Source organism: Chiloscyllium punctatum, chromosome 3 (genome assembly GCF_047496795.1).
Source record: "Chiloscyllium punctatum isolate Juve2018m chromosome 3, sChiPun1.3, whole genome shotgun sequence".
In the NCBI taxonomy this organism is placed as follows: domain Eukaryota; kingdom Metazoa; phylum Chordata; class Chondrichthyes; order Orectolobiformes; family Hemiscylliidae; genus Chiloscyllium; species Chiloscyllium punctatum.
In genome coordinates, this window is record NC_092741.1 from 57,113,714 (window position 1) to 57,121,174 (window position 7,461).

Consider the following 7,461-nt stretch of genomic DNA (forward strand, 5'->3'; position numbering starts at 1 on the left):
CAGTCCAACTCGTCCATGTTGACCAGATATCTCAACCCAATCTCGTCTCAGCCGCCAGCACCTGGCCCATATCCCTCCAAACCCTTCCTATTCATATACCCATCCAGATGCCTTTTAAATGTTGCAATTGTACCAGCCTCCACCACTTCCTGCGGCAGCACATTCCATATATGTACTACCTGCTGAGTGAAAAAGCTGACCCTTAGGTCTCTTTTATATCTTTCCCCTCTCACCCTAAACCTATGCCCTCTAGTTCTGGACTCCCCCACCCCAGGGAAAAGACTTTGTCTATTTATCCTACCCATGCCCCACATGATTTTATAAACCTCTATAAGGTCACCCCTCAGTCTCTGACACTCCAGGGAAAATAGCCCTAGCCTATTCAACCTCTCCCTACAGCTCAAATCCCCCAACCCTGGCAACATCCTTGTAAATCTTTTCTGAACCCTTTCAAGTTTCACAACATCTTTCCAATAGGAAGGAGACCAGAATTGCACGCAATATTCCAACAGTGGCCTAACCAATGTCCTGGACAGCTGAAACATAACCTCCCAACTCCTGTACTCAATACTCTGACCAATAAAGGAAAGCATACCAAATGCCTTCTTCACTATCCTATCTACCTGCGACTCCACTTTCGAGGAGCTATGAACCTGCTCTCCAAGGTCTCTTTGTTCAGCAACACTCCCTAGGACCTTACCATTAAGTGTATAAGTCCTGCTAAGATTTGCTTTCCCAAAATGCAGCACCTTGCGTTTACCGGAATTAAAATAATTGGAGTCAGAAACTTGAAGGAAGAATTGGTCAATATAAATTGATACTGGCCTCATTGAAATAAAAGCCATGGGCATTCCAATATAGTTTACAAGTCCTGAAGACAGGAAACAGCAAACAGGACGGGTATGAGTGTGATATTAATGTGGGAGGCGGAACAGTTGCTCCTTTGGCTCTACAATACAGTACATCTTTTTTAAAGAACATACCTGCCAGTTTATTTGGAGGCTAGCCATCTAATTAGGCCAGCTGCTGAATCTAAAAATCCAGGTTAATCTTCTACAGAATCAACTCTTGCCAAATTTCGACTAATGTGGAAGATGGATCCTGTAAAGGGCTTAGCTCTCTCTACTATAGAGAGAAACGAAAACTGGTACAATTGAGTGATGGGCTGTGAATTGGGATAATTCATTTGTGCGTTTTCTCAAAATGCATGAAATACTTTTAACTATATTGCTGTACCATTGTGGCGATAGGTTTGCTTGCTGAGCTGGAAGGTTCAATTTCAGATGTTTCGTCATCATACTATGTGACATCTTCAGTGAGCCTCCAGACGAAGCATTGCTGATTATTCCTGTTTTCTATTTATATGTTTGTGTTTCTTTGGAATGCAAAGCATGGCATTCCAACCAGAACTCTATGAACAAAGACATTGACTTAGAACTGATTTACCAACCCCTGCAAAAAAAACAGGAAATGACATCACCACAGGAAATGACATCACCAAGCCAAAGAAATCCAAACATATAAATAGAGAGCAGGAATCATCCACAATACTTCGTGCGGAGGCTCTCTGACGATGTTACCTTGTATGTTGACGAAACGTCTGAAAATAAACCTTCCAGCTCACCGAGCAAACCTATAAGTCCTGCTACAATTTGCTTTCCCAAAATGCAGCACCTTGCATTTTATCGGAATTAAACTCCATTGGCCACTTCTCAGCCCATTGGCCCATCTGATCAAGATCCTGTTGTAATCTGAGGTAACCTTCTTCGCTGTCCACCACACCTCCTGTTTTGGTGCCATCTGCAAACTTACTAACTGTACCTCTTATGCTCGCATCCAAATCATTTATGTAAATGACAAAAAGTAGAGGACCCAGCACTGATCCTTGTGGCACTCCACTGGTCACAGGCCTCCAGACTGAAAAACAACCCTCCACCACCACTCTCTGTCTTCTACCTTTGAACCAGTTCTGTATCCAAATGGCTAGTTCTGCCTGTATTCCATGAGATCTTAACTTGCTAATCAGTCTCCCATGGGGAACCTTGTCGAACGCCTTACTGAAACCCATATAGATCACAACTACCGTTCTACCCTCATCAATCCTCTTTGTTACTTCCTCAAGAATCTCAATCAAGTTTGTGAGACATGATTTCCCACGCATAAAGCCATATTGACTATCCCTAATCAGTCCTTGCCTTTCCAAATACATGTACATCCTGTCCCTCAGGATTCCCTCCAACAACTTGTCCACCACCAACATTAGGCTCACTCATCTATATACCTCTGGCTTGTCCTTACCACCTTTCTTAAACAGTGGCACCACGTTTGCCAACCTCCAGTCTTCTGGCACCTCACCTGTGACTATCAATGATACAAATATCTCAGCAAGAGGCCCAGCAATCACTTTCCTAGCTTCCCACAGAGTTCTAGGATACACACGATTAGGACCTGGGGACTTATTCACTTTTATGCATTTCAAGGCATCCAGCACTTCCTCCTCTGTAATATGGACAGTTTTCAAGGTGTCACCATCTATTTCCCTACATTCTATATCTTCCATGTCCTTTTCCACAGTAAATACTCATGCAAATTACTCATTTACTATCTCCCCCATCTCCTGCGGCTCCACACAAAGATTTTTGCTGATTTTTGAGGGGCCCTATTCTCTCCCTAGTTACCCTTTTGTCCTTAAGGTATTTGTCAAAACCCTTTGGATTCTCCCTCACTATATTTGCCAAAGCTGTCTCATGTCCCCTTTTTGCCCTCCTGATTTCCCTCTTAAGTATACTCCTGCTGCCTTTATACTCTTCTAAGGATTCACTTGATTATACTGTCTATACCTGACATATGCTTCCTTCTTTTTCTTAAACAAAACCTCAATTTCTTTAGTCATCCAGCATTCCCTATACCTACCAGCCTTTCCTTTCACCCTAACTTTCTCTGGACTCTCATTATCTCATTCTGAAGGCTTCCCATTTTCCAGCCGTCACTTTACCTGCGAACATCTGCCCCCAATCTGCTTTTGAAAGTTCTCAATACCGTCAAAATTGGCCTTCCTCCAATTTAGAACTGCAATTTTTAAATCTGGTCTATCCTTTTCCTACACTACTAGGAAAAGTAGTTTTTAAAAATACTAGAATTATGGTCGCTGGCCCCAAAGTGCTCCCCCACTGACACCTCAGACACCTGCCCTGCCTTATTTCCCAAGAGTAGGTCAAGTTTTGCATCTTCTCTAGTAGGTACATCCACATACTGAATCAGAAAATTGTCTTGTACACACTTAAGAAATTCCTCTCCATCTAAACCCTTAACACTATGGCAGTCCCAGTCTATGTTTGGAAAGTTTAAATCCCCTACCATAATCACCCTATTATTCTTACAGATAACTGAGATCTCCTTACAAATTTGTTTCTCGATTTCCCACTGATTATTAGGGGGTCTATAATACAATCCCAATAAGGTGATCATCCCTTTCTTATTTCTCACTTCCACCCAAATAACTTCCCTGGATGTATTTCTGAGAATATCCTCTCCCAGCACAGCTGTAATGCTATCCCTTATCAAAAACGCCATTCCCCCTCCTCTCTTGCCTCCCTTTCTGTCCTTCCTGTAGCATTTGTATACTGGAACATTAAGCTGCCAGTCCTGTCCATCCCTGAGCCATATTCCTGTAATTGCTATGATATCCCAATCCCATGTTCCTAACCATGCCCTAAGTTCTTCTAGGTAAAAACAATGACTGCAGATGCTGGAAACCAGATTCTGGATTAGTGGTGCTGGAAGAGCACAGCAGTTCAGGCAGCATCCGAGGAGCAGTAAAATCGACGTTTCGGGCCAAAGCCCTTCATCAGGAATAAAGGCAGAGAGCCTGAAGCGTGGAGAGATAAGCTAAAGGAGGGTGGGGGTGGGGAGAAAGTAGCATAGAGTACAACAGGTGAGTGGGGGAGGGGATGAAGGTGATAGGTCGGGGGCGGGGGGGGAGGGTGGAGTGGATAGGTGGAAAAGAAGATAGGCAGGTAGGACGAGTCACGGGTACAGTGCTGAGCTGAAAGTTTGGAACTAGGGTGAGGTGGGGGAAGGGGAAATGAGGAAACTGTTGAAGTCCACATTGATGCCCTGGGGTTGAAGTGTTCCGAGGCGGAAGATGAGGCGTTCTTCCTCCAGGTGTCTGGTGGTGAGAGAGCAGCAGTGAAGGAGGCCCAGGACATCCATGTCCTCGGCAGAGTGGGAGGGGGAGTTGAAATGTTGGGCCACGGGGCGGTGTGGTTGATTGGTGCGGGTGTTCTGGAGATGTTTCCTAAAGCGCTCTGCTAGGAGGCGCCCAGTCTCTCCAATGTAGAGGAGACCGCATCTGGAGCAACAGATACAGTAAATGATATTAGTGAATGTGCAGGTAATACTTTGATGGATGTGGAAGGCTCCTTTAGGGCCTTGGATAGAGGTGAGGGAGGAGGTGTGGGCGCAGGTTTTGCAGTTCCTGCTGTGGCAGGGCAAGCTGCCAGGATAGGAGGGTGGGTTGTGGGGGGGTGGGGGGAGGAGCGTGGACCTGACCAGGTAGTCATGGAGGGAACAGTCTTTGTGGAAGGCGGAAAGGGGTGGGGAGGGAAATATATCCCTGGTGGTGGGGTCATTTTGGAGGTGGCAGAAATGTCGGTGGATGATTTGGTTTATACGAAGGTTGTTAGGGTGGAAGGTGCGCACCAGGGGCGTTCTGTCCTTGTTACGGTTGGAGGGGTGGGGTCTGTGGGTGGAGGTGCGGGATGTTGACGAGATGCTTTGGAGGGCATCTTTAACCACGTGGGAAGGGAAATTGCGGTCTCTTCCCTGTTAGAACATTCTGCACCCTCTCTGACACATCCTTGATCCTGGCACCAGGGAAGCAACACATCATTCTGATTTTTCGCTGCTGACCACAGAAACATCTGTCTGTACCTCGGACTAGAGAGTCCCCTAACACAATTAATCGCTTGGAACCGACATACCTTTCATTACATTAGAGCCAGTCTCAATACCGAAACCTTGGCTGTTCGTGCTACATTCCCCTGAGAATCCATCACCCCCTATATTTTCCAAAACAGCATATTTGTTTGAAATGGGGATAGCCACAGAAGACTCCTGCACTAACTGCCTACCTCTCTTACCTTTCCTGGAGTTAACCCATCTATGTGTCTGTATCTGAGACTTTCCCCCCTTCCTGTAACTGCCATCCATCACATACCCCCGCTCTTGTAAATTCCTTATTGCCTCTAACTGCCTCTCCAACCGATCCATTCAATCTGATAGGATTCGCAAACCCCCGTAGCCATTGGTCCACTGGTGGTGAATAGTGTGAGTCATGGGGGAGGTGGGGTGGGGTGGCACACAGAAGTGCACTGTTTTTCTGGATGGTTTTGTGCTTGATGAATGTTGTTTGTGTTGCATTTGTTGTGACGTTGAAGAGTATACCATCACACCTAAAAATCTCCAGAATGTATTTCTCTCCCAATCTGCCCTTTACACTATTATAATCTTCATGTATAATTACATAATTCATTAGCTCTATTATAACTGCTCTCTAGTTTATGCAATTCTCTAATTTCCTTGCAGATCTATTTATTTCCCACCAACTCTCAGATTCATCCAGAAACTATTTAATGGTCCCTCTCCAGTTTCTTAGGTCTAATCAACTGGATTTTAGCCGTTACTCCTCTCGGATATTCACTTGCTCTAGTACTGCAATACTCCCCTCAATCAATATTGCTTCCCTGCCTCTTTTCCTTCTTTCCCTACCTTTCCTGGACCCTTTGGGCTGGAATTTCAAGGTCATAAGTGGTACTGAGTAAATTTGAACAGGGGAAGCAATTGTGACTGGGGGCAGCACCTGGCAGCAGAGTGTTCTAGTACTCCAGGTGCTTCCACATCTGGCATTCTATGAGGTCGGCCACTGGGAAGAGCTCATTAACTCAAGGCCCCGAAACATGGTCCATCTCCTCTGCTGCATAATCTCCTTCATTGGCAATTTGTGCCTTCCGGGCATGCTGTCAAATGATGCTGCAAACACTGAGCCCCCAACCTGTTACTCCAGAGATCCTTCCTCACTTCACTGTGTAGCATCAATGTGCAGGTTAGAAGTATTGTTGCTTGACCAATAATCTGGAGACCCAAGTTCGAATCCTGCCATGGCAGATGGTAGAATTTGAATTCAATAAAAATCTGGAATTAAAAGTCTACTGATGACAATGTTGATTGTCAGGAAAAACCCATCTGCTTCACTAATGTTGTTTAGGGAAGGAAACCATCATCCTGACCTGGTCTGGTCTACATGTGACTCAAGACCCACAGTAACCTGGTTGACTCTAAAAGCCCTCTGGGCAATTAGGAATGGGCAACGATAATTGGCCTAGCCAACGACGCCCACATCCTGTGAATGAATTTTTTAAAAGTTCACCATACCCACTGCCTTCCCCCTGAATACTATGAATAATTTAATATGGCCAATCTATCCAACTTGCACATCTTTAGACTGTGGGAGGAACCTGAAGCACTCAGTGGAAACCCATGCAAACTCCACAGCAGCACTAACCACTGTCTAGATCAGAGTGGTGCTGGAAAAGCACAGCAGGTCAGGCAGCATCCGAGAAGCAGGAAAATCGACGTTTCGGGCAAAAGCCCTTCATCGGGAACTAACCACTGTGCCAACATGCCACCCGTTTTATTGCAGTGACTTCACTTCAGGGTAGGTAATTGGTTGCAAAGTGCTTTGTGATTTTCTACGTTCCTGGAAAATGTAATATAGTCAAATGCGAGACTTCCTTTGTTTTTCCAATTCTAAGAATTTGTGCTAACATTTGCTATTCTCTGTGCTGATGCGCTGACTGGCTGATTTTACAGTTATCATATAGGGAATATATTCAAGCTTCACATATCCCTGATGTTATGAAGAGGAGGACGAGTCATAAGTCCTAAAGGCTGCTTTCCCAGTTGATCTTGGCTGGCTGCTTATTTCCAAGCCTACATTTCCTGATATGTTTTGTGACAGAGGTATATTTTCACTTTCACACTATCCCTCATTATTCCATGTTTAAAGATCTTTCCAATCTATTCACATTTTGAAATCTTTATAGTTTCACAAGTCAGTTTGGGTAGGGAGGAGTAAACATCTGCAATGTGTTCTGCTTTTTCTTTCATTTGATGTGTCACTGGCATGCCCAACCTTTGCTCATCCCTAATAGCCCTTGAGTATGTAAAGAAGTTGGAGTTGGTGTTGGACGGAGTCCAGAGGAGGTTTACAAGAATGATCCTAGAGGTGAAGGGCTTCTCATATGAGAAGTGACTGAGGACCCTGGGTCTTGTACTTGATGGAGGTTAGGGGAATGAGAGGAGATCTCATTGAAACTTACAGAATGCTGAGAGACCTGGATAGAGTGGATGTGGAGATGATGTTTCACCAGTAGGAGAGACTAGAATCTGAGGGCATGGCCT